General features: G+C 41.0%; 1 long non-coding RNA gene across 1 annotated transcript; it reads left to right on the forward strand.

Annotated features, from left to right (window-relative positions):
* Window positions 1-23,079: 23,079 nt before the first annotated feature.
* On the forward strand, window positions 23,080-27,480 carry LOC133830951 (uncharacterized). The gene is made up of 3 exons (XR_009892306.1): window positions 23,080-23,276; window positions 25,647-25,841; window positions 26,885-27,480. It is a non-coding gene; the product is annotated as an uncharacterized LOC133830951 (long non-coding RNA).
* Window positions 27,481-27,745: the final 265 nt, after the last annotated feature.

A 27,745-nucleotide genomic window follows, 5' to 3' on the forward strand; every position in this document is an offset into this window, starting at 1 on the left:
ATCCCGAGCTTCATAATGCACCAAAGATACGAGCACGGTCCTCTTTCTCGAGCCTCTCCAAAAACCTAGTCACAACACATATAAAACACCCTTTAATACTAACCAAACCAAAACCATTTCCCGGGACCATTCCCGCACTCTCGGGACCTCTAATTCCTTAAAACAATACATTGGAACCAACCCCCGGGTCCCCGGGCAAAAGCCCTAAAAACATAATTTTTGGCTGTCAAAAATGGCCTAGGGCCGCGGCACTCCCTTCAAGGGCCGCGGCGCCCAGCGGCTTGCCCTCCTCCTGATGCAACCTCAGGCCGCGGCGCTCCTTCGCGAACCCAGAAATCTGGGTTTTTCCCTTACATTTCCTCGAGCCAAAACACTCCCAAATCATCCCAAACTCACACCTAAGCCCCAAAACCAATTCAAAATCCCAAATAGACCATTCAAAAACCTATAAACATCATAACCCAGCTCAATTACACAATCACACCCAAAAATCCACCCTTTAAATTCAAACTTCAGAAACTTAAACCCATAGGCCAAAAACACAAACCCAAGCTTGTAAAACCTAAACCATGCCTCAAAAATCTTAAACCACAACAGATATGAAAACCCAAGGATGTTTAAAACTCTTACCTCAATCAAGAATTCAACCTTGAGCCCTCTCCAAATCCAGCTTCAAGCCAAAACCTCTTGATTACCAAGCTAAATTCCCATACAAAACCAGCCACAATTCTCTTTCAATTTAATGCTTAATCTCTAAAAAATCAAACTTGAAACTTAAGCAAAACAGGGGGTGAACTCTTACCTCTGAAAAATCTTGACCTATACTTGATTTTAGTTGCCCCAAGCCTCTTGATTCTCCTCCTAAATTGCCCAACTTCAGCTCCTTTCTTCCTCTCCTTCTCTTCTAGCTTTTTCTTCAATTTCTATCAAGAGCTATAATATGACTTAGTGCCAAACGTGTACCCCTTTTTCCCCAGCTGAAACTTATCTAATCCCCCTGCCAAATGACCATTTTACCCCTTCATCAAAACCCTTTGCTAACTAAACCTCAAGGGCACTCTAGTCCTTTCTCCTATATTGCAATTCTACCATTTCTTTCACCTAAACTTGTTACTCTCAGCAGTAACTAATGGTTACTCAGGTTACTCAATCACCAATAACCATTAACCGCTAATTCTCTACTTAACCATAAAATTCCCAAAGTACCCCTAGGCTCCTCCCGAGCCGGATATAAAATCCCGTTGTGACTTTTAAGTTAACTTGCTCTCTAGGACCGTCTCGGCACGTGCATCACAATAATATCATCACACTCACGTGGTACAAATCACATAACACAATTATCACATATATGCCCTCATCGGGCTAAAATTACCAATTTACCCCTATCATACAAACGGGGTTCACATGCATATTTATTTCACCTAATCATGCATTATAACCACATATTCATTAAATTCACATAAATTAATGCAGTATAACAATTATTTCCCTCCAGGCACACTAATCAAGGTTCCAAGCCTTATTAGCAAATTTAGGTCGTTACACTACCTGGTTTTGAACCTAAAAACCCTTAAATTTCCTACACCTAAACAAGTAACCCATATGCTAAATCATATGCCATTCCCTTTCAAAACCCAAAAATCTACCCATTTCTTACGCACATTATTCCTAACCAAGCCTAATATTGTGTTCTTAGCCTAACAATAAACTCTACTAAGTTCAAACATACCCAAAGTAAGAGACTGTACTGAAAAAATTTGTGAAGTAAGAGGAACTTAGTGAAAGTGAGAGTGAGAAATCTAAACCAAGTATAGAAACACTGACAGTTCTGATGGTTGAGGGAAATAGTGATAGCTCCAATGAGAGTCGCTTGAGAACTTCTGAAGATTGGAAGGATGGCAAAGGGTTCTGAAGTTTCTGAGAGAAAAAGGGAAGTTTTGTTCTGAAAGGAAATTTTTTGAATGCAAAGGTGATGAAGTTTAATCCTGGTCTTCCTATTTATATGTATGCTTTTGGAATTAATCTGGACTATCCGATCTATTCAGCTCGAGATCTAAAGGCCAAGATTACATAACCCCTGAGGTGGAAAAGAGTTGATAGGATAGATTTCATAGTCCTCGAAATCTGAATAGACCCATATTACAGACGGCCACGTGTTTAACACTCGAGTAGTGGACGGTCACGATTTTGCATGACATAAGCTTAAAAGCCCCTACTGTGTGTGTCAGAAAATGACGTCATGTACGAGCAAGAGCTTGGGGGAAAATGTTGTACCGTGAAAATTAGCATGGATTCAATCACTCAGCTAGGGGTATAGCTGTCAGAAAAACACATGGCTAAAGTAGGCAAGTAGAACATCTATCTAACGTTGATATAAGCAACTCAAGTTAGGACTTGGCAGATCGCCTTGTAGGACAACAATCCAGTTCGAGACATGTAATGGCTAGATCGCCTTTAGGATGCTCTGAACTTAATCCAAACTAAATTTTGGCCACTCTTTGATCACCAGCATGATGAAGATGTTTAGCTCATCGAAACTTGGTCATGGCGCACAGTGAAGGATCCCGAAAGACTTGGAGGCTCTTTATACTCTCATTAATGCCCAGGATGTATTATACATTTATTACTCGAGATAACGGGAGTAATTTCCATAGGCAATTGTATCCCTATGTAAATGGGAATTATCTTGGTTGATTGTTTACCATATTTATGCACACGGTTACCCAAACCTGTCCCGGAATGTCCAATATAAATATCAGGGATAATGGACAAGAAAAGGGACTGTTCTTTGTAATATAGAAACTCTGCAGAAATTGTGAGAGCATAATAATATTGTCTCGTGGACTAGGTGGATTTTAACCACTAAACCACGTAAAATTGTGAGTGTGAGAAGTTGTTCATTACGATTTAGAAAAGAGCACTATTATCTTTCTTATTGGATTTCTTAATCTACTTTTGGCGAAAGACCGCGTCAACAACATTAAAGTTACTTTCAAGGATATTGAGCCTGGAAGCCAACACTAAATGTCTTAACTGTCAAGCACTAAGGAAGAACCCAATGGTATACGACTTCCTAAAGCCCAAGTCGTTGGAAATCGGGGGTGCAGGATAGTCAAGTGAGTGCCCTCACTTGACACCGCGTAAAAGTTACTCTTATGACCTCGAGCCTAAGATGAAACTCTATTTGCGCAAGTACCACAGACAGGCCCTATCCTAAGTCGTTCGAACTCGGGGACGTAGGACCGCGTCGAGTAATCACTTGACCTAGCATTAAAGTTACTCTTGAGAACCACGGGCCTGCAAAGCAACACTAAACGCATACAAATTGTCTAAGTACTAAGAGAAGTCGATAAAAACTCCAGTCTTCAAGACTCGAGCGCAAGACCCGATTCAGCATCTTGGGGCTCTCACGAGTAAAGTAACCTGAGTTATCCATGTCCATGTTGCATATTTATTTGCGGTCATATTCGGCAATAATAATGCAATCATGGCAGTAAGGTAGTGCAGTCTGCATAAGTTTAAATGAAAAAATAGTTATAACAATGCTCGGGGGCTCGAGTGTTGATTGTCTATACCCCAATAAATTATGGCACACAGGCCTACTTAGCTAAAAAAATAATACAAGACAAAATTACTAAGGCCCTTGGCCTGAAGGCACCTCCGCCACCATCTCCATCATAGGGTCGGCTTTAGGAATGCGACCTGCCGCCAAGGCCTCCTTCTCCTGGGTTGCCCTAGCCTCTTCTGCCTCAAGACGGGCCTCGAGATTTGTCTTCATGTTGGGATCCTTGGTGAATGAGAGATCCATGTCTCTATTGCTCTGCCACGTAACAAAGATTGTATCGTCGGCCATCACATTGAGATCCTTCTCCAGTTCTTCGGCTCGAAGATGTAGGTTTTATGCAACTTTCCTGGTTTTCTCGCTCCTCGGCATGGGCTAAAGACTCCGCCTAACTCAACCGGAGCTCTTCGCTAGCTTTGGCCAGCTCCTCCTCCATGGCCTGGGTGCGGCCTACAGCATCTTCCAGCAACTTAGATGAAGTTTCCTCCAAAGTGTATAGCTTTGGCCGCTCAGTGGCTAGTAGGTCCTCCACTTCGCGGGTCGGGCCCTCGTGTCCTCCACTTCTTTCTGAAGTCGTGAGTGTTCCTCCAGGGGACCACATTTTCCTAGAGTTGAGCTAGTTCTTCATGAGCTCGAGCCAACTCCTCTGGAGCCTTCTTCAGCTCAATGGACCACATCAGCACGATGTCTCCAAGCCGTTGGTTGTAGTCTGTCAAATCAGAGTATTAAATCAGTCGAAAATATAGAGAAATAAACATGGAATTAAGGTAAAAATTAGGAGACTTACCCTCAAGGAAGAATGGTGGCTGGTGGCTATTAGTGAAACCTCATTATCACTACCACAACGGGCAAAGCTGCTGGCGAGCATCTCGTAGATGTACCCCACTAACCCTTGAAGAAGCTTTGCACCAAGCGGCATGGCCCTATCTCCTATTCTCCCCATGAGGAGAGGCTCCAACTCCTCATGACAAGGAGGAACAATAGGATCCTTCAACCAACCCTCATGCAGAAACTCAGCAAGGAGTTTAAAGTCCTCGTTGCCCTCATCAATGCGGGCATTGTAGTACTCAACAACCTGCCTGTGCGCCTCCAAGTCCTCCCCATCATAGTGTTCTGGGAAGACTATCAACCGAGGCACCTTAACTGGAGGGGAGTCAGGCACGTTGGAAGGGATTTCCTTACTCATGCTTTCTGCACAAAGGAAACAAACTGATTAGTCCCATGGAATGGAAGGAAAATAAAAAACAAGTAAAAATGTGTGCAAAACTAAGTATAAATCTCATTGAAAGCCCCACCGGATCAGGCTCCTCGGAGTAGAGGACAGAGTGGGAAAATTTGCAGATGAGTCGACCCTTCTCCTATGTCAAATTTGTCTCGTACTTACAAAACCACATGGCATGCATGGTCGTCATCTCGCCAAGAGGCACAAAACCTTTGGGGATGTCTCTTCCTCCTAAGATTGCGAAGGAACACGTCGATGAGGTCCTGATAGTCTTGATACTCCTCCTTGGATCAACAATGCCCCGAGACTTGGCCGCACTCAAGAAGCGAGGGAGAAAATGACGAATGGTCAGGACTAGTTCCCTCTCCTACATGCTTAGCATAATGAAGGATGATTGGGGATTTACCTTGAATCATGGATGATGATTCCATCCTCACCTCGAGCTCTTCTTCTTCCTTTGCCTCCGCCACTGCCTTAATGGAGAAGACGCTCTCAGTGTGCTCCTCACAAAGGCGCTGCGTGTATTGAAACTATTCCTTGGCCGCCACATAGTTCGTGTGGAGCCTGGCCACCTACTGAGATTGCTTCAAGTCCCAAAATTTGGTAAGGACCACCGGGCTTATGCTCTACCCTGCTTGCAGTAGCCCATACTGCAGAGATGGGCATCGATGACGAGGAAGGGGAGTTCCAACTCCTCGTCACAAAGGGTGTTCTTCACCTGAATTATTTTGTTGAAGGAGTCAACGAAAGGGGTTCAATGATAGGGACCTGGTAAGAGATTTTTTAAATATCAATGATCGATTACAAGTCGAATGCTATCAGAAAAAATTATGAGTGGACAAAGGTGCTTATCAACTATAGCAAAGTCTAGGTGTATGGTGGGATTGGTCCTCGTCGGGAACCTTTTCGCCCAGAAGAATTGATCCTTGTAGTTCCAAGCATGATTCTCGTTGTCGCTCAAAGCTTTGTAGCTTCTCCCTAGAATCGTGTGCTTCATCAGGGTGTAGTACCCACCCTTGTCGAAAACTGTAGACGTACAATATTTTAGCAAGGGACGGGGTGTGCCAATTTTGCCTCTTGTACAAAACGTAGAGTCTAGCCAGTACCTGATATTCATTCGAGAACAACTGGAAGGGAGCTATGCCGAAGAACTTGAGGAATTTGACATAGTATTGGTGCAAAGGCAGGGTTACACTAGCCTGGAGATGGGAGGCACTCTAGGGCCCAAGCCCGTGAATGCTCTCTTGCGCCATCTCATCCTCCCAGGACAGGCGCACTACCATCTCACGGGCATCCACCTTGTAGTGGTCGAGAATCTTCTTAGCGCACCTCAGTGTCGTAGGTTGTTGGGGATGTCGTTTGCCTCAAACCTCGGGGCAAGGTAGGTGTTGTCCGATGGTGTCGGGCCTGCATTGGCCTCTTCCTCCAAGAGGCCAGCTCGAAGGGGTCTCATTGCCATCGGGTCGGAGCCCTCTCATACTACGAGGGCTTGACTGCTACCAGCCACTTTTTTTCCCTTCTCGTAGTGGTCGAGAATCTTCTCAGGGCACCTCAGCGTCAAAGTAGTAAAATCCTTGTTTATGTTATTGGTGAAGCTCCTCGGACATCTGAAACAACAAACCAATCAGTTAGCACCTTGTCCCGAAGAAAGATGGGTCAAAGTGAGAATCCCTAAGACTGCTGCTTGGGGAGGAGAAGAAAGAATTTCTAAAGGCTTGGGATGTCCTTGGGGTCGAAAAATCAGCATTGGAGAACACCATTGGAACTTATGAACACTATCGATATCTAGGGATTTTCCAGATTCCGGTCGAGTGTCCAGAAAGGAAAAAGTTGCCCAAGGTGGGAAATAGGCCATTTTGGCCACTCCTAACACCAAAATGCGCCTAAAAAGACTTGTAAAGGGTCAAAACTTCCCCTCAAAATGCCACAAAAATCATATTCCTAAGCATGCATCTAAACTCCCAAATTAAACCCAACGCAAAAACGAAACTAATAAATACTTACTTGAGATATAGTGCCGATAAGTGTTGAAATGGGTTCGGACTCTAAAGAATCGCTTTCCGTTCGCCCAGAAGTACGATGACTCTCACCAATCGTCTAGACTTGCAGAAGAAACTTTGGAACGGTTGAAGGACTGGTAAGTTTTAAGGAAGAAGAGAGAGTTTTGGGGGTTTCAAATTTTGAATGGTAAAAGTGTTTTCTTAGAGGCGGTTATCGAGTTTTATACTCAGAAATTGGAGGGGAAGCAACTACACCCCCACCGTCAGATTACCCATGATGTAGGCACTCGAGAGTAATCCAATGGTCAGATTTTAAAAGGCACGGATCGTGATCATTGGCCTTGGGAAACGCCATCTTGGGTATGGAGCGAAAAGAAACCTAGGGTACGGAGTAGACATTTTGAGTAGTGGAATGGACTTCTCATTAATTTCACGGATTGATGGGCCCAGCAACAGGGAGTCAACACGTGGCGCGAGATTTTCAGAGAAGTCAGAGAAAGCCCAAGCGTCACCTCCCGAAGATCTTCTTGAATTACTCCTTAATCTAAGTCTCCAATGTCCGAGGACGAGTAAAGACTTGGGGGCAAATGTTGTTTGTGTTTTGGTCATTTGACACGTGAAAATTAGGAGTAATTAGCGACAAGCCATGAAGTCCTCAGAGTGCTAGTTTCTCTATGTAGTCCAGTCCAGCCGAGTCAAAGATGTCTCTGGGTGAGGCCATGCCCCGAGGTCTTCTCTCAGGCGAGGTTGCCTCCAAGTGAGACCACATTTTGAGCCAGTTTCCGGATCATGGATACCTCTGGGTGAGGCTATGCCCCGAGCTCTCCCCCTCAAGGAGAGGATGACTCCTGGTGAGTTCATGCCGTGAGGGGCCCTTCTCAAGGCCATTCTCCAAGTCCGGGATTCCGGTCCTCAGGGATGGAATTTATTCTAGGTGTCAATCACTGCGGGTGTGAGCCTCGAGAGGATCATATGACTGCTTTTGGTGATCCTCGATCAGTGATGTCGAGTTCGTACACTCGACAATCAAAATTTCCCACAACGCCGCCTGACATGGGCGAACGTGTGCCGCACCCTAATAGTCATAGATATGTTCTCCATAAAGTTGGTGTGTGACTTTCTACAATGGGCCCCATAAAATCCGTGTGGGTCATAGTCTTTATTTTAACACATTCCTTTATGTATTAAATAAACATTAATACCTTGATATTAATGGGAGATGATTAACATTAATGACCTCAGCCCCTATAAATAGAGCTGGGGTATCTCCTTGTAGAGGGTTCAGTTTTTTAGAGAGAGAAACCATGTACTCAGTGCAATATATACGCTGCCTGAGAATCACCATTAGAGCTTGCCACTACAAGCTTTAAGCTCACTAAATAATAGAGACTCATGGACTAGGGCTCTTTTATAGCCTGAACAACGTAAAACCCGGTGTTCGATCCTCGTTCTTTCTTTAATCTCTCATATTAAGTTGATAGCAAAAAATGCAATCAACAGAAATTGCAATGTTTTGTTTTTTAATTTTGAAATAGGACTGGTCATGGATGTGTGACTTAGTTGTGAGCAATAAAAAATCTCAAACATACTAGGGACTTTAATAGTTGATTTGACACAATAGTGCATAGACATTAATTTGGTCTCAAATAATAAAAATAAAAGAGATTGGTAATACTGAAAAAAAATTGTAGTTTATCTATGATAATATGAAGTTATTGTGAACTTCCTATTATTAATACAACTATTTATGAGATTTTTATTAAAATTTATGAATTTAATTTAATTTATCATCCAAATTTTAATTAACTAAAATATGTAGTTAAATTATAAAATTAATATTAATGAAAACTGACTAACAAAATTTCTAATAAATGAAATTTGTTCTAAAATTTTGATCAACCAATCACATGTTTTGTAAAATAATTAACACACAATGCAATCAATCATATTTTCATAAACATGTTTTCACATATTAAATTAAGATTTTTAAATCATAATTACACTTTTCAAAAATATAATTGTATACTCGCGAACCAATCATGTCCTAAATAAGTTTAACTCATTTGCCTATTTTTTTTGGGAGTGGAGGGCAATTGATTAGTTTTTTTAATAATCTTATTTGTTTCGCTAATTGATTTTAAAATGTATTAAATTATATACATATATAATGGTAAAAATGTTTGTTATCCAAAAAGCAGGTGTGGATGACGTGGGAAACATTTTTAACACGTGGCTAACACATGGCAGAGGTTCTGTTCGACCATCGACCAGGGAGATTCCCCTGACACAGCATTTGGGTTTTATATACGATCAGCTTGGTCGTGTACTCCGCATATTTTGAGATAATCTTGTACTGTTGTAATCATATCCGAGATTATCTCCCATGATACCTGATTATCCGATTAGTTAGGAAAAAATATCTGTAACTAATTCATGTAACCCTCCTTGAGCCTATAAACAGAGAGAAATAGCTCAAGGGAGGGACTTTTGGCTGATTTTGGTTTATGCTTTAGAAGAGAATTTTAGCTATTATCTTTCAGTTGTATTACTCATCCCTCTAAGGCTTGTGAAACACGAAGAACCCTAGTTCTTTGATCACACCTTTGAGAATCAGAATCAATAATAGCTTAAGTGGACGTAGGTCATTACCAATTTGTGGGGCCGAACCACTATAATTTGCTGTGTTGTTTACTTTTCTTTCCATTAGATTTATTTCAATACTTTCTATCACATCAAGCATTTGAGTCTGTGTCAGTTGACCAAAACGAGGGTCAACATTCTGGTGCTTTAATTGAGAGCTTGAGACGAGGTGGTTGAAGTACTAATGGCAAAGACATCCAGGAAGATTGGGCAGGCTGCTGACGCTACACCATCTCAACCTCCTCCTCCGAACATGGCTGAGAATGAGCCACATTTGGAGTTTTATGAGGAGGAACTACACTCTGAAACGCTGAAAAATACTCTGGGAGCATTGCAAGAGGAATTGGCCAATTTGAGGGCCAGTCAAGAAAGTGCTGCGGAGACCATGGCGCGACAGCAGCAAGAAATAGAGCGCCAGCGCCAAGAACTGAGTGAAAGACAGGCGGAGATGGACCGTCGTCAGAAGGATGCCATGGCAGCCCTCCAATTGGCTAGGAATCAGGCTGCGCCTGCCTCGGAGCCTGACCAACCCCCAAATGGGCCACCTCAAAGAGGTCCCAATCCTAGCCCTTCGCTCTTGTCAACAAGCCCTCAAAGGCCGGAGCAACCACCAATGCCTCAGGATTATGTCCCAGCTAGGGACCCTGAGACACAGCCTCCATCCCAGGCTGGTCGAGGCAATCCCCCACATCCAAGGAAGAATAGGGCTGGGCAGCAGCCCCGCAGCCCTAGATGCCCGGGGGGTGAAGAGTCGCACCCACCGAGCAGGGGGCAGCGTACTTCTGGCAACAGAAGGAACTCAGAGACAGGCTCTGCGGTCAAGGCCCCCCCATGGCATGATAATGCATGAGGACCTACCGACCAGCGTAGGCCTCCCCCTAACACTCGGGAAGTTCCAGCCCAAGGAGGCAACCGAGGAAACAGTCGATCCCACCATAGCCAATCGAGGTTCAAAGATGGCCATGGCTACAATGAGGCCAACTTAGACAGAGGGAACGCTGGTCAGAGGAACGAGGAAAGAGGTGGAGGCAGAAGCCCCCCACCTAGAGAAAATCGACATGTAGGACATAATGCTGGGGGGCAGCCCAGACAAAACAACGTCTTTAGCCTGCTCGGAGCCAGCGAGCAGCGGCGAAGAGATGACGATCTAACGGATGTACTCAACAACCGCCAAGAACGACACAATGAGTACATTCCCCCAGCACTCGAAGCCCCGGTAACTCCTGAGGCCGTTCAGGCCCAAATAGATGCCCTGAACCAAGCAGTGCAACAGCTGGTCGGGGGAAGAATGTCTCATATCGAGTACGACAGGAGAAGGGGCACTCCTTTCATACAAAGGATCGCAATGGCTGAAACCCCCAGTAAGTTTAAAATGCCCACACTTCCGAACTTTGACGGGTATGGTGACCCGGTATCTCATGTCAACAAATTTGAGATACAAATGGACATTCAGAAGGTGTTTGAAGACGCTCGATGCAGGATCTTCCCTGCAACACTTTCTGATGCTGCACAGGAGTGGTTCTTTAAGTTCCCTCCTGCAAGTATTGTATCTTGGGAGATGTTCGTAAAGGAGTTTTACGAACAATTCTACGCGGGTCGTGTGCACCCAACTGAGTCAAACCAGCTGGTCGAGATATGCCAGCAAGAAGGAGAACCACTGAAACATTATGTCCAGTGTTTCATGCGAGCAGTAGCTGGGGCCAAAACAGTGGGAGACGAAGGCAAAATGATGGCCCTAACTGCAGGAGTTAGGCGCCATACTCCTCTTTGGAGTAGCCTCAGGAAGCATGGGGTCAAAACTACCCAAGAATTTTTGGATCGAGCCGATCGATACATCAAGCTCGAGGATGCAATTGCCAGCGAGGGAAAGACCTGAAATAAAGATAAGGGGACTGAAGACCCTGCCAAAGACGCCAATGGGTCAAAGCCCAACGACATCAGCAAAGGCAATGGGAATGGCAACAACAAGAATGGAGGGAAGAGGCCCCATAACGAACCCTCTACCTCCGAAAGTAAGCGCACTAAGGGCAATCGTTATGAACCAAGGTTCACCAACTATACCGCCCTTGTCGAGTCTCGAGTAGAGTTGTATCAGGCCACAAGTTCCAGTGTGCCTTACAAAAGACCCACTCCCATTTGAAAGGATATTTCAAAAAGGGATACAACCAAGTTCTGTCATTTTCACAACGATTACGGACACGATACGAATGAATGTAACCAGCTGAAGGATGAAATCGAGTTCCTTATTAGACAAAGACACTTGAGGAGATATGTGCAGGTCGCGGGAGCTTCCCAACGAGAGGCTCCAGGTGGCAACGATCAGGCGCCTACATGCCAACGCTCGCCACCTTTACAGCCTGATCCCGTGGTTGACACCTTACTCACCATCTGCGGAGGCCCGCACCTTGCGGGGAACAGTGGAAAGGCAAGGGAACGATACGCTCGGACCCTACGTCACGACCAGGACATCAAGATGATGACTGTGGAGGATCAGGCATCAAAGAAGGCTCAAACAAAGGACGGTGCAATAAATTTCTCTGATTTTGATGCCCAGCATGTCCGGTTCCCACATTTCGATCCGCTGGTCATGGATGTTCAGATAGCCAACATGATGGTGAAAAGAGTACTGGTCTATACAGGAAGTTCAGTTAACATACTGTATAAATCTTCGCTGGAACAGATGAAGTTGTCTGTCAAGGACTTGGAGCCCTGCAACCAAACAATTTATGGTTTCTAATGTGAGGGACTCACTCCAACAGGGTCAATCAGGCTTCCAGTAATAGCAGGAATTGCACCCGCCACCAGGACACTACTCACTACTTTTATAGTAGTTGATTTCCCTTCGGCCTAAAATGTTGTAATTGGAAGGCCAATACTGGACGACCTTTGGGCCATCACCTCTATATGGCACCTGGCCATGAAATTCCCAACAGATGCGAGGATAGGATGTGTATTGGGAAACCAGAGGGAAGCCAGGGAATGCTACAATGCCTCAATTACCAAGGCCAAGAAGTGGGTGCCAAGGAGTGTTCCTCCAAAAGAGCTGCAAATGGCTATTGATGTACAAGCCCAATCAAGTGATGAAGTCACCAAATAGGGTGTTGCCCAAAGTGAGGATAGAGATTTAGATCCTCGCTTTAGAGATGTTGAGGACGATATAGGACCTGTCGAGGACCTTGAAGAGGTCCAACTCGACGAAGAACATCCGACCATAGTTGTGAAGGTCAGCAAAAACTTAGAGACAACAACCAAATATGCACTAGTGGAATTTTTGAGGAAGAACCAAGAATTTTTTGCCTGGTCACATAAAGACATGGTTGGGATAGATCCTGCAGTCATCAGCCATGTCCTGAATGTTGACAAGAGCTTTCCACCCGTGCAACAGAAAAGGTGCCTGCTCGATAAAGACAGGTCAGAAGCCTTAAAGGAAGAAGTTGAAAGATTGAAGGAGAATGGGTTCATCAGGGTGGCATTTTATCCATCATGGGTCTCTAATCCGATACTGGTTCCCAAACCGAATGGCAAATGGCGGACCTGTGTGGATTTCACAGACCTTAATAAAGCCTATCCTAAAGATTGCTTCCCACTCCCAAGGATTGACTAGCTGGTCGATGCAACTGCAAGCCATGAGATCCTCTCCTTCATGGATGCATACTCAGGGTACAATCAGATTAGCATGCATCCCCCTGACAAGGATCACACTAGCTTTCGGACCGATACAGGGTTATACTGTTACAAAGTAATGCCCTTCGGATTGAAAAATGCTGGTGCGACTTACCAGCGACTAGTTAACCACATGTTTAAGGAGTTGATCGGGGTAAACATGGAGGTGTACGTTGATGACATGCTGGTGAAGTCAAAAAAGGCAGAAGGACATGTGAGGGATTTACAAGAGTGTTTCAATGTTCTGAACAAATATCAAATGAAGTTAAATCCTCTCAAATGTTCCTTCGGAGTAGGATCAGGGAAGTTCTTGGGGTTCATTGTCAATTCGAGAGGAATCGAGGCTAATCCCGAAAAGATCAAGGCCCTGATCGATATGAAATCGCCAGTAAAGATCAAAGATGTGCAAAGTTTGACTAGAAGGATTGCCGCGCTCAGTAGATTTATTTCAAAATCAACAGATAAGTGCATCCCTTTCTTTAATCTACTTTGGGGCAACAAGAAGTTCGAGTGGACTGAAGACTGCGAACAGGTTTTCCAAGCCTTAAAAGCCCACATGGCGCAGCCTCCCGTCTTATCAAAGCCTGTAGATGGGGAAACTTTGTTCATATACCTGGCGATCACCGAATATGCTGCTAGTGCGGTGTTAGTGAGAGAAGAAGAAGGCGTACAAAAGGCGGTGTATTATGTGAGCAAGAGGTTAATTGAAGCAGAATTGAGATATCCTCCCATTGAAAGATTAGCCTATTGCCTAATTTTGGCCTCAAGGAAGTTACGTCCTTACTTCAAAGCCCATCCAATCGTAGTCTTGACTGACAAGCCCCTTCGGCAAGTTTTGCAAAAGCCAAAGGCTGCTGGTCATTTGTTGAAATGGGTAGTTGAACTCAGGCAGTTCGATATAACATACTCACCGCAAGCAGCAATAAAAGGACAAGTCTTGGTTGATTTCATTGCCGAATTCACTAAACTCCCAGACAGTGAGCAGGGTGAAAAGCCTAATGCGCTTGAGCCTCAAGTTGAAGCTCCTTCGTGGAAACTATTCACGGACGGATCATCCAACGAATCTCACGCAGGAGCAGGAGTAATATTGATAACGCCAGAAGGGCATCGATTTCACTGCGCAATTAGGTTTGATTTCACCGCTTCGAACAACGAAGCTGAGTATGAAGCCCTACTCGCTGGGTTAAGGTTAGCCAAAGACATGAACGTAAAAGTGATGGATATCTACAGTGATTCACAGCTGGTAGTGAATCAGGTCTTAGGGGAGTACCAAGCACGAGGCCTAAAAATGGTGGCTTATTTGAACAAAACAAAAGATCTGTTGGCACAATTTGAAAAATATACCCTCCAGCAAATACCTCGAGATCAGAATTCAAACACAGATGCCTTAGCCAAACTCGCGAGTGCAAAAGATGCTGACACTTTAAATATAGTGCCAGTTGAGCGGCTACGCGCACCAAGCATACGAGCTGACGAAACCAATAAGGAGGTCTAGTTAGCAGATACATGGATGGCACCATACTTGGGGTATCCCACGAGCGGTATACTACCAGTAGATAGAAACAAAGCCAGGACCCTTCAGAGACAAGCTGCTAGGTATATCCTGGTCGATGGTATTCTATACCAAAGAGGATACTCAATGCCACTGCTCAGGTGTGTTACACCAGAAAAGGCTAAAGAGCTAATGAAGGAAGTACATGAAGGCTTCTGTGGAGACCACGCTGGGGGGCAGAGCTTATCAAAGAAGATTCTAAGGCAGGGTTATTTCTGGCCGACAATGCACGAAGACTCGATGGAGTTTGTGCGAAAATGTGATAAGTGTCAAAGGTTTTCCAAGATACCACAGGCAGCTCTTAATGAGTTAAAGCAAATGCAAAGTCCATGGCCCTTCGCAGTATGGGGTATAGATTTAATCGGGTCCTTGCCGACAGGAAAAGGTGGGGTGAAATACGCAGTGGTGGCTGTCGACTACTTCACCAAATGGGCCGAGGTCGAGCCACTTGCAACCATAACGACAAAGAAAGTACTTGATTTTGTCATCAAAAACATTGTTTGTCAATATGGATTGCCAAGAAAGATTGTCTCAGACAATGGCACCCAGTTTGATAGTGATGTGTTCACAGGCTTCTGCGAAAGACATGGCATCATCAATAACTTTTCTTTAGTTGCTCATCCGCAAGCAAATGGGCAAGTCGAAGCAGTAAATAAGACATTGAAAGATACCCTGAAGAAAAGGCTCGAGGAAGCTAAAGGAGCATGGCCAGAACAGCTGCCTGAAGTCCTTTGGTCGTATAGAACTTCTCACCGAACAGCAACAGGTCATACCCCATTTTCCTTAGAATACGGGTATGAAGCTATGTTTCCTGTCGAGATAGATTCACCCTCGCATCGTAGAATCACATACGACCAAGACCAAAATAGCCAACTGTTGATGGAGTCCCTAGACCTGATCAAGGAGAAACGAGAGAAAGCCCAACTCCGAGTAGTTGTGTACCAGCAAAAAGTCGCTCGAAATTTTAACTCCAAAGTAAAAGAAAGAAAGTTCAATGTCAGAGACTTAGTACTTCGAAGAGTTTTCTTAAACACTCGCGACCAAGTTGCTGGAGTACTCGGGCCAAACTGGGAAGGACCTTACTAGATTGAAGAAGTCCTTCATCCATGCACTTACAAACTTGCACGCTTAAATGGAGATCTCGTTCCGCGTTATTGGAATGGAGAACACCTGCGCAAGTATTATCAGTTAACAGTCATTCTTAAAGGACTGGCTTGTATTAATTTTTACTTTTTACAAGTTTTGAAAAAGGGTTAGTCATGTTATATGGCTAATCGCTTATAAGTGTAAGATCTTTCGAAGATCACTCGTAAAGACATGTTTAGTCCATTTAAATACGATAATTATAAGGGACTGTGCGCAGCCAGTCATTCTTGCCAAACTTTGTAATTTTTTACAAGTATTTGTTCATTACGTGTGTTGTTTTGCTGTATTACAAGTTTTACGTTTTATATCGAGCAGTAATGTTCGTATAGGTTGTGGTCAAGGCAAGTGACCAAGGACCTAAAGCTCCTCGATCACTTGGGGGGCATATAAGGTACATAGAAAGCAAAGCATACCAAGAGGGTATGTAAACACATGAGCAAAATAAGTGAAAGCATGCTACGGTACTTAGATTATTTTTCAAAATTTATATTTTGTTAAATCAAGCCAAAGTATTATGCTAAGTTTGGTCATGCGAACAGATGTTATAATAAAGCAAAAATATTATAATATCAAAGGAATCCTTTTACACCGCGAGTAGTACTACTTGGATGTAAATGTTAAGTTAAAAGGAAAAGTTGCCCATGCAGCAATAAGAAAATAAATATTGTCTTAACATCATGACCTGTGGGTCATGTAAGGAAAAGAAAATAAAATAAGTAAAAAACAAGCTAAGGAGCAGCGGGAGGATCTTGAGGAGCATTTTGGTTAACTGCATCTTCTGCAGCTTCCCCTCCATCCATCCCCGTGGCCAGCGAAATCTTCGGGGAGGCAGGAACTCTGACCCTTTCTTCGGCAGCCAGTCGAGCAGCACAGCGAGCCAACTCGGCCTTCATGGCATCCTCTGGAAGGTAGTCAAAATTGGCACTTTGATTATGCTTCCAAAAGTCGTAGAAACATCGAGTGTCGCATTCTTGTACATTTCCAGGTCCTTGGCATTCGTGAGCTTGAGTTGTTCCATTTGGCTCTTGAGGATGGTAATGCTCCTGTCCTTCGCAAGATTTTCCTCCTGGAGATTTTTGACTTCGCGCCAGTGGATTCGGCTGGCCTCCTGGTATTCCTCTCTCTATTTTCTAGCACTTTCCACCAGATCCGCAACCAAAGAATCCTTCTGCTGGGTCACCACCTCCAGCTCTCCCGCGTGCCTTGCCTCCGCGGCTCGAAGCTCCTCCATTAGCTTCGACTCCCTAGCATGGGACTGCTCGACGCTTGCACCCGCGCGGGTGCGAGCAGCCGTCATGGTTAGCATTGCCTGCAATCAAAGAATAAGAGTTAGAATGACTTCAAAAAGGAAAATCAGGACCATGAGCACAAAAGAGAAGGAAGATTACTTACACTGGCCACTTCATTAAGGGCTCTATTGAGGATCTGGTTGATCCCCATTGTTTCTTCTTCAGCCATGGCCTCTTTGCAGCGATCATGCTTAAGAATGTGAGCAAGGCGATCCTTGGCCGACCTTAGGGAGCGGCCCGATAGTTTAGCCCCAGGGGGAACACCCTCAGCTTGTTGGGTCTGTTCAGTAGGGGCCGGAGGTGAAGGAGTCGTGGCAGCAGGAGTAGGTGGAGGCAGAATTTCCTGCTCGTGAGGAGCAGAAGGCTAGACAGATGTTTAACCAGAGGGCCCATCCGTCGAAGGATCGGTGGCTCGGTTCCTCTTAGCCGAAGGCATCTGACTAGGCTCCCCGTCATGTTTCCTGGTCAATTTCTTCTTTCGGAACAAGGGAACTTTTTCTTTCTCCTGAGTGCTGTAGATATCGAAGACGTTTGTAGAAGCTATTTCTGCAAAAGAGGTAAACATGCGGACGGTAAGCCAAAAATAGATGACAAGTTATGTTGCATCAGAAAAGAAATAAAGAAAATTACAAAGTCAAATACCCGAGCTATTACTATTGGTCGCTATACCATTGACTCTACTAGTCATACACTCACTCTCTGGCATGAAGAAGTCTGGCCCTAGGTTTGGAGCATACGTAAAATTTCCGTCCCCGTCGAACAAATGACAAGGAATTGGCAAGTTATCTAAGAGTGAAATAACTATACCATTTTCATCAGAGGACTCGTCTAAGTCTATGACAGGCTCGGCTGCCTTTTGTTTTCCCTTTCCTTGGGGGGCAGAAGACCTTTCTGCTGGGGGAGTGCCAGCGGGTTCCCTGATTGTAACCACAGTCGGTCTCCGTCGAGGAGGAGACACTGGTGGTTGCTGCTCGGGATTTTCCTCGGCAGTGGCACTTCCTGCCGCAGGTTCCCTCACATCCTGGTGAGGGGCCAGGAGGCCAACTAGCCTCAAGTTGGCCTCGGTGACCAGAGATTTGTCGCTCTTCTCAACATCCGTCATGTTGGCCAACATGGCAGACCTCAACACCATGTCTGGTGTTGGGTCTAGTCGCAACCATGGGCCTAAAAAACACAAGAAGTTTCAGAAACATGCAAGGAAAATTGCTAAGTAAAAACAACGACTAGTGGAAAAAGATTTTTATCTCCTCGAGTGAAGGCCAGGTTATTCGCGACCATGTCAGGCGTGAGGAAATACTCCTGACTGTATTTCCCCACGTTTGAAATGTGGGTTGTGTCACTCAGGAAGGTTCGGTTGGTCTCCTGGTGACAAAAGTGAAAGAACCTCGTACCAGATTGTTGGGGGTTGGACTTAAGGTCAAAAAGGTAATTTACCTCGTGGGGGGTAGGCTCTGGCCATTTCTTGTGGTTATAAAGGATATAGAGTACAACAAGCATTCTATATCAATTTGGTGTAATTTGAAAGGGGGCGACTCCAAAATAGTTCGCCACCCCCTGGAAGAATGGATGGAGAGGAAGGGTAGCCCCAACCTCTATGTGATACCTCGACCAGGCGCTGTAAAAGCCTCCAGGCAAATTCGCCCACTCATCCGCAGTAGGAATTTTGAGGGTTACCCCAGAAAGGCCGTACTTTCTGAAGTAGTTGGCTAGCATCCTAGGGGTTACATGGCTGAGTGGGGAAAGATACCACTTGACGTCGGGAAGAACTGAAAACTGAGGACGGGCCCTAACTTGGATGTGAGGGTCAGGAACAATATTTTTTCGACCACTGGTCGAAGGAACCCCAGCCTGCGAGTTAGGCTGGGCTGGAGGATTTGAAGGGTTTTCAGGATTTTTCTTCTTTTGGGCAGTGGACTTAACACGACCCATTCTAACTGGAGTTGGTTGAGGTCTGGGAGGAGAAATTCTGGAGAAAGGAATCTCATGGATGCACTGGGCTGACTGTTCTTCGCCCTCGAGCAGCTGCGCAAGTAGGTCGTCGTCTATCGGCCTCTCACCTCCCCATAAATTTGGCATTAAAAGCTGCGAACAGAAAAAGGGGGAGGTGAGGATGAAGAGCCTAAAAAGTTGGTTAGAATAATGCTGCTCGTGTATAAAAGTCTAACTTTTATATAGTAGCATTCTAATGAAAACAAAATTTTTCATACGAACAGTTTGAAAAACAGATCAAAAAGTGAAAGTAAAAAGTTTTTTCTGAAAAAGCTTTTTCAACTTCAGTAAGGGCAGGAAAAACCCAGTTTTTCAACCAGCCTAAAAATTGAATTTTTACTTCGATTTTACGTCCTAAATTTATGATCTCGACTATCAAACTGATTCATAACCCCCAAAAGGAAAATATACACTACCATATCTAGCATCACTCGAAAAATGCCATATTTTCATGCATCTCTACCCAAGAACACGGAGCAGTATCAGAACCTAAAAACTAGCTTAAATCGGCATGCACAGCAAAGTAAAGGGTGCAAAAGTTCTGAAGCATACCTATACGATTTCGAGTTTAGGTGTGCGAACAGCAGATTCCTGGAACGACGAAGGATGGTCTTCAAAGAAATTCTGGGTTCTGACTTGGGTGTTCTTGGAAGAGTTCTTGAGAGAAAAATAGCTTGTAAAAAGTGTAAAGGAAATTCTGGAAGCTATATATATTGTCTGAGATATGAAAAAAGAGGTAATCATAAGTTCCCCTTTTTCGAGGCGTGGGGAAGAGTGATAGCCGTCAAAGGTTTGCTTGGGAACCAAAAAGGTATGATTGGACGTGGGTAGGTCACTTTTTCCGAGGAGGCACGAACTACTCTGACAGATTTGGTGGGGTAATAGAAGGGCCATTTTCCTAAAAGTTTATTTATAACTGGTCGTAATAAATAAACTTGGGGGGCAAATGTTATCCAAAAAGCAAGTGTGGATGACATGGCAAACATTTTTAACACGTGGCTGACACATGGCAGAGGTTATGTTCGACCATCGACCAGGGAGATTCCCCTGACACAGCATTTGGCTTTTATATACGATCAACTTGGTCGTGTACTCCGCATATTTTGAGATAATCTTGTACTGTTGTAATCATATCCGAGATTATCTCCCATGATACCTGATTATCCGATTAGTTAGGAAAAAATATCTGTAACTAATTCATGTAACCCTCCTTGAGCCTATAAATAGAGAGAAATAGCTCAAGGGAGGGACTTTTGGCTGATTTTGGTTTATGCTTTAGAAGATAATTTTAGCTATTATCTTTCGGTTGTATTACTCATCCCTCTAAGGCTTGTGAAACTCGAAGAACCCTAGTTCTTTGATCACACCTTTGAGAATCAAGATCAATAATAGCTTAAGTGGACGTAGGTCATTACCAATTCGTGGGGCCGAACCACTATAATTTGCTGTGTTGTTTACTTTTCTTTCCATTAGATTTATTTCAATACTTTCTATCACATCAAGCATTTGACTCCGTGTCAGTTGACCAAAACGAGGGTCAACAATGTTAAAACTAATTTAAATGCTAAATATTCAATTTTACAAATAAAAAAATTAATCAAACATATTTTTCGTTGTTCTAAATCAAACTCATATCTCAAACATTATAAATGAAAGCAATACAAAAAGATTTGAATAAAAGAAAATTATAAGTAAAAAGATAAAAAAAAAAAATTGACCCATTCGGACAATTGTCCCTATTATAGGTCCCATGTCGCTGCAAAAGGTGATTAGGAAAGTTTTAAATGAATAAAAAAATTACAAAAATAATTATTTTCAAAATTAAATTTTTATTATTTAGGTTTTAATTTTAAATTTTAAGTTTTTAATTTGAGAATTGAAGTGATGCATTCAAAAACAAATTAATTTAATCTAAACTAATACTTATATTATTTAAGTCAAAAGCTATTGTCAATGCCACCCCGATGTAGTAGCTTATGACAACCTTATCTAATTATAGAATATTTTATGGTGTTCTTAGATCAACAATAACATTTATAAATAGTTTTCTTGTTGACTTTTATGGTCAAAAGACTGCGATCGGTATTGATTGACGCCAATCACACCTCGATTTAATATTTAATGGCAACCTTAGCTAATTGTGGAATATTTTGAATCTAATCAATGGTTCAACTGCCACCCATGAAAGACTCCAATCAGTATTGAAAGGCTCTGATCAATGTTGATTGTCACCAATCTCACCAGAAGTAGTACGTAGTTTATAGCATCCTTGACAATATGTCACCACCTATTACTTCATTATGCAGTTAACATACAAACTAACAAGTACTATCATATTGACAAGTAGTATGTTTGTATAAAAATATATATCAATCACAAGAAAATTATAAATAATTAATACTAAACATTCATCCATTTAATTAATCTTATTTTTCAAACACATTAGCAAAAATAATTAATGGTAAACACTAAACCACTAACTAAATTGATTGTCAAATAAATTGAAAAAAATAATTCAAAACATTCTACCATAAATTATTTTTTTTTTAAAAATCTAATGAATGTTATTGTCAAATACATTACCAAATTTAATTAATGTTAAATATTCTACCATTTTTAAAAATTAATAAATATCTAATTAATCTTATTGTCAATAATATATCATCAAATTAATTAAAGCTAAACATTCTACTATCTACAATTTTTTTTTAAATCTATTGGTTGGATTCTATTACTAGTATTAGAGGGGTTTGGAATTCTATTCTCACTTGAATTCATGATGTTATCTTTTTCTAAGACTATCTGGTAATACTAATCCTTTGAGGAACCTTTTAAAAAAAAAGTTTTTTTTATTAAATACAATTAATATTATTATCAAACATGTTGGCAAACATATGTTTGGAAAAAATAATTAATGCTAAACATTTTACGTCTACTTTTTTCTTAAAAAAAGTCTAATTTGTCTTATTATCAAACACATTGGCAAATTTAATTAATGCTAATCTTTCTGTCATTTATTAATTTTTTTTGTTAAAAAAATATCTAATTAACTTCATTGTCAAATATATTAACAAAATTAATTGATGTGAAACATTCTACCATCTACAATAATTGATACTAAACATTGTACTATCTATAATTTATTTATTTAAAAAAGACACTTAAAATAATTAAAATACACAATTCATATGGCTCTACACCACAGTACATTCTCAAACCTAATTAATGGTAATTCAGTCATCTCAAAATTAAAAAATAAGACTGACAAAAAAACTTGTCCAAAAAAATTAATATAAAACTCATACACAAAACAATCATAATATATATATATATAAATTTTTATTACATTTTACTTGTTTGGCGTTATACAAACACAAGATTTAAATTACATGATCCTAAACATTTGTTTATGTAACTACTACGGTAAATATATCAAACTTCGTAATAGATTTACCATATAGCTCTCAACAAAACACATTTTTGGACATAAAAAGATACATATACCCTCGCATTTTGTAGCCATGTCAAACATTTTTAGTCAACCAGTTCCATTACCAATTAGAGTCGATTACCAAAGTATTGTTCCATCTCTCTTAAAATGACACATGACCTATGGCAAAGATCCCTGTGAAGGACTAGGTCGTGTTAGGGATGCTAGAATTTACCATTTTCTTTTGATAAATTTGTCTAAAGTAGCTTTATGGACAAGGTGTCGAATAAAAGTGTGTCAGGAAACTTTGCAAAAGCTTATCAAAATAATACTATCATGTACATTGTTAAGAAAAAGTAAGTATTATGCTAAACACCACTAACAAAAAGCCATTTTGCCAAAATTATACTATACTATAATCTTTTCCATTCATTGTTTTCATTTCAATAATTAATTTTTCTTTCAAATATTTGTAAAATTTTGAGAAAAGGAAAGTCACTATTTATTAGTGAAAAATAAAAAAGAGGGGTGAGATAAAAACTAATCAAATATGGACACGTGGATAAGTTTGGGGTTGATGTAGTTGGAGCCTAAACCGTCGACAGTAATACAGTATGACAGTAGCAAAACCATCCATGTCCTTGGAGATTCAAGCTCGAATTGAAGTCATTCCTTCTCACGCTTTCACCTCCTCAGCCCTCAAATCTTCTTATTCTTCTTCCTCATACGGGATCCAGAAGTTTCTCTGCTTCTTCAAGGATTCTCAAGATAACCTAGAGGATGGTACTACATCTTTCTTCATTTCTCACTTATTTTATACACACACATGATCAAGTTAAGAAGTGGTGCATATGCAGCAACAGAATGATTTTTTGTCATGTTATATTAAACGTCATTTATACTTGTTATGTTATATATCATATGCCTACCAAGTTGTAGGATTAACATGGTTGTGTCTAACATCTTTGAATGAAAAATGGGGGAGGTGTTCTGATTTGGCCACTGATTAACAAATTTTTAAAGTAATTTCATTGAATTAGTTCTTTATTTGAAAAAAATGATACATTGTAGGTAAGGTGTTTGTTTAGTTAGTTATCAGTTGCTTAATGGGCTATTGTAATTTAGTTTCTATACTTCATTGAATTAGTTACTTCTTTGAAGAGATGATGTGGGGAGTGTTTGCTGATTGATTTTTCCAGTAGTCATCAGATTAGTTGCTGGATGGGGTTATTGTAAAAAAAAAATTCTATGCTTTATTGGATGTTCTTGAACCCCCAATTTCCCCCCCAAAAAAATATCTTTTGCATGGTAGTCTGGTCTGTTATCAGTATGGCTTCCTTGTATGTCAGGTAATATAATATAGCATTGCTTCAGGAAAAAGTCATTAGAGAACAACACTGGTCAATTTGCCATGCCTTTTTCACTTTCCAAGAGACTTCCCACTTTTTAAAATGCATCCCATTAGAAAAAGTTAAGTACTCGTTTTGTGTCAGCAATGGATTTATGTTGACAAGATTTATGAATTTAGTCTTTTTCTGATTCATGAATCTGCCACACATCGCATGCACATGGATTTAGTCTTTTGGTTTTTTTGTCTAAAATTTAATGACTGTGAATTTTGAGACTTATCAAGCATAAGGTATATTGTACATGTAGTTGATATGCACATACCAAAGAGGGAATTAATCAGATAATGATAGTAGTAGGTTATATGGATATTTGTAGTTGTGTTTAGTGAATGAACTGGTATAGTTTGTTGTTATTAGTTGTTTGGGAATGTTAGTTAGTTACGGGTATGTATATGGAAGATGAAAAGAATGGGGGGATATTATTTTGTGTGATTGTGTTTTAAGAGCTAATGCTCTTTGGAAGAGTGCTAAAACTCTCAAATTCTCTAGATTTCTCCATTTTCTCGTGATACAGTTAGTGGATTTTATGAGTAGTGTATGCAGAGTTAATTCTGCAACATTTATCATCTGTATGAAAAACTTCTATACTTTCAGTGAAAAGTATATAAAGTGATAAATTCTCTATGGATTGGGACATGGCCTGATCAAGCTACAGAAAAGCAAGGGATGAAGAAGAAATCGTTCTTCTCACAGTTCTCGCCAACACAAGTATGTGAGCGGGAATCCTAGGTGTACAATTACCCATTGTTTGAGGAAGTTCGATCTCATGAAGAGAGCAGAGAGGTCAAACCTCATGTTATGGACTGGTCCTAGGTTTACTCTTGTAGGAGCAATTGTATTGGTGAAATTTCTTTTAGTCTATACCATTCTTGCACCAATGAAGTGATGTTTATCAACTTTTTGTTGCTCCCTATAGAAGCAGGTCTTCTGTTCTAGGTTGTAATTGTATTCAAGAAGATCATTTTTCCAGGGCAGGGGGTTGTATATCTAATATATGAGTAAATGAAGCTACAATTGTTTGTTTCTCTGATTCTTGGTTTATAATTCAATTGATACTCATTTGCTTTGTGAATCATGCACTCCTATATATCAATTTAGGAAAAATATCATGATATTTCCCCGCCGGTACCAAGGAATGTGCTAACCTCTTGGCACCATACGGTCTGGGGACAATGCCTTTAAGCATGGCCCCCTATAAGCGCCATTCTATTTAGTTAAAGAAGGTGCCTTGTGTTAGGATCCTATAGTGACTAAGTATGGGATTGTTTGGTGGTTTACAACCACTTAGGCACCCTCCTCTCATAAACTAGTCGTTTGGGAGTTAAGTTCTATTTTAAGTCGTAACAAATGGTTTTAGAGTCAGCACCCTCTAATAAATTCTTCATCACAGAAAGGGCAACCTGGGGAGAAGCCCAGAGCGGCCCACCGTAGATAACCATTTAGGGGGTATATTGTTAGGATTTCACATCAACAGAGTATGAGGTTGGTTGGTGCTTTATAACTTCTTGGACACCCTCCTCTCATAAGCTAGTGTTTTGGAAGCGAGTTCTACCTAAGTGGTAGTAACACTATAACACAACCTTTTCGGTATATAAACTCTTACTACTGTAGCATAGTGCTTTCAATAAGAAGAAACAATTTTACTGATATTAACTTTTGGCGCAACTTGAGAGGTTCTACTACTATGAATTGCATGCTGAATGAGCTTTCTACATATAATTTTTTTTTCTTTTTCTGTGTCTAGTTTTCCTGTGAAAAACGTTGTCCAGGCATGATGCCATTAGGGAATACTGGTCAGCTGGGATCGATGCTGAGAAGGACGATGTGAGAGTTGGCCAAGCAGCTAAAGAACCATGTTAGAGTAGTGGTCAGCACTGGGGTTCACCTCTTGATAATTATGTCTCAGAGTTCAAGCATTCATCAATAAGTCTGCCACTAAGTACGTTTTCTATGCTTAACTAAGTGACCCTCTATTCTTTATGCGATTTATGCTTGCTTTGTTCCAGTATTGGAATATAGTAGAGCTCTACATGCTAAAATATAAAGTCAATTCTTTTCTGTTTTCCACTTTTTTTTAGTTCCTTCACTATAAGAAGACACCTGTACAGAATTGTCTGCTATTGGCATTTTCAAGTGCTTTCTCAGTCCCTTTCATACCAGACAATAAATCACATTCACAAGATTATAGGCTTAGCAAAGAACTTGTGGGGTCTTGTAGACCATGGACCTTGACTTCAATACCTTTCAGTAGCCATCACAACAGTTTTTACCTCATTATTACTTACTGCTTGTAAAAAATGGGTATTTTAAAAAAAAAAAAAATTGTGAAGACTCTGGAACATTATTTAAGAACATACAACACACAATTTCAACTGATACGACGTTGTCATTTGAAACTGTCATAATGTGAACTAAATCAGTTGTAAATCACACACGTACGGTCTCCTTGGTGCTTACACCAACATAAATAATCATTTTGAAATTGTCATATTTTTGTACTTTATTATTTAATTATTTATAATCATCATTTCATTGCAGGTTGAAATTCTTCATTTATATATTATTGTATTTTATTTGTGGAGTCCTTACTTGTACGGTGTGAGTCACTATACAGGGTGCACCTAACTCCTCTGTTGAGTTCTTTTAAATGAAGTAACAAACATGCCCCACAACAAAAATAGACAATTTTTTTATGTCATTTTATGGTAATTTTTTTTTTATAATTCTTTGCAAATGTCGAGTGTGTCAAAAAGACCAAGTTGTAAAGAATTATCAAAAAGTTCATTTTGTAAAGTGACATCAGAAAAAATATCTATTTTGCCAAACACTCCTGTATTACTATATGTATATATATATATTATTATTTCCGTTTCCATGCATATAGTCCACACCATATATTACAAGTTACAAATACGTAGTTTTTCTCTCATATTTTCTTAAACATAAATAGAACCAGTTCTTCTGATCCTGTATATTCTGAAGCAATATGGCTCAGTCAATTGGAGGACCCAAATCTGAGAACAGACAGAAGAAGGCTAGGCTTCCTCCAAGACGAGGTCAGATCAAAGTGAGGATAATGTCAAAGCTTGTAAAGCTGGTGGCTAAAGTTGCCTCAGGAATTGGAAAAGTACTGAGTGGAAAGAAGGTAATGACTGAGGAAACACTTCTTCCACAGCCTTAAAGCTCAAACCACTTCTGGTCTGGAAGAAAGGCATTGCAATGATGATAATTTCAACATGGTGTTACACCAATTATGACTACACATTATATCATATCAGTAGTTCTGTTAAGCAAATCTTGAGAATTCTTATGTGGGTTTTTTATTCTAGCTCATGCTCATTAGACTTACTCTCTCTCTTGAGCTAAAAATATATAGTATGTGGGCTGTAAAAGCTTTGTAATCAAGAAACTGGTGAGAATTATTATGTGGTACGTTATTCTAGCTCATGCTGATGTAGACTTAGTCTCTCTCTTTCTCTAAAATGATGAAGTAGTGTGTGGTCTGTAAAAGCCTTGTAATCAAGAAACTGGTGTCTAAATTTAGAAGAATCTAAATATGCTATTGACATTTCTTATTTCTTCTAAGCGAACTAAACTTTTACTATATTGCATGTTTATTTAATAGTTTGTATCTTAGCAAATAGCAGGTTAAAGTTTGATCAATTATGTTTTGTATTGGTGCATTGAAACAATCATAAGTCACAGAAAACAACGAATATATATTTTTATATATAACAACTATATCGTAGCTGCATGAAGGATGGTGTTCTTAAGGTTTGAAAACCTGTTGTTAAGTGCATGCACGCTTCGCCAGAAATGGAACTGCATTCAGTTCTCTGTTTT

This window comes from Humulus lupulus, chromosome 4, assembly GCF_963169125.1.
Source record: "Humulus lupulus chromosome 4, drHumLupu1.1, whole genome shotgun sequence".
NCBI lineage: Eukaryota > Viridiplantae > Streptophyta > Magnoliopsida > Rosales > Cannabaceae > Humulus > Humulus lupulus.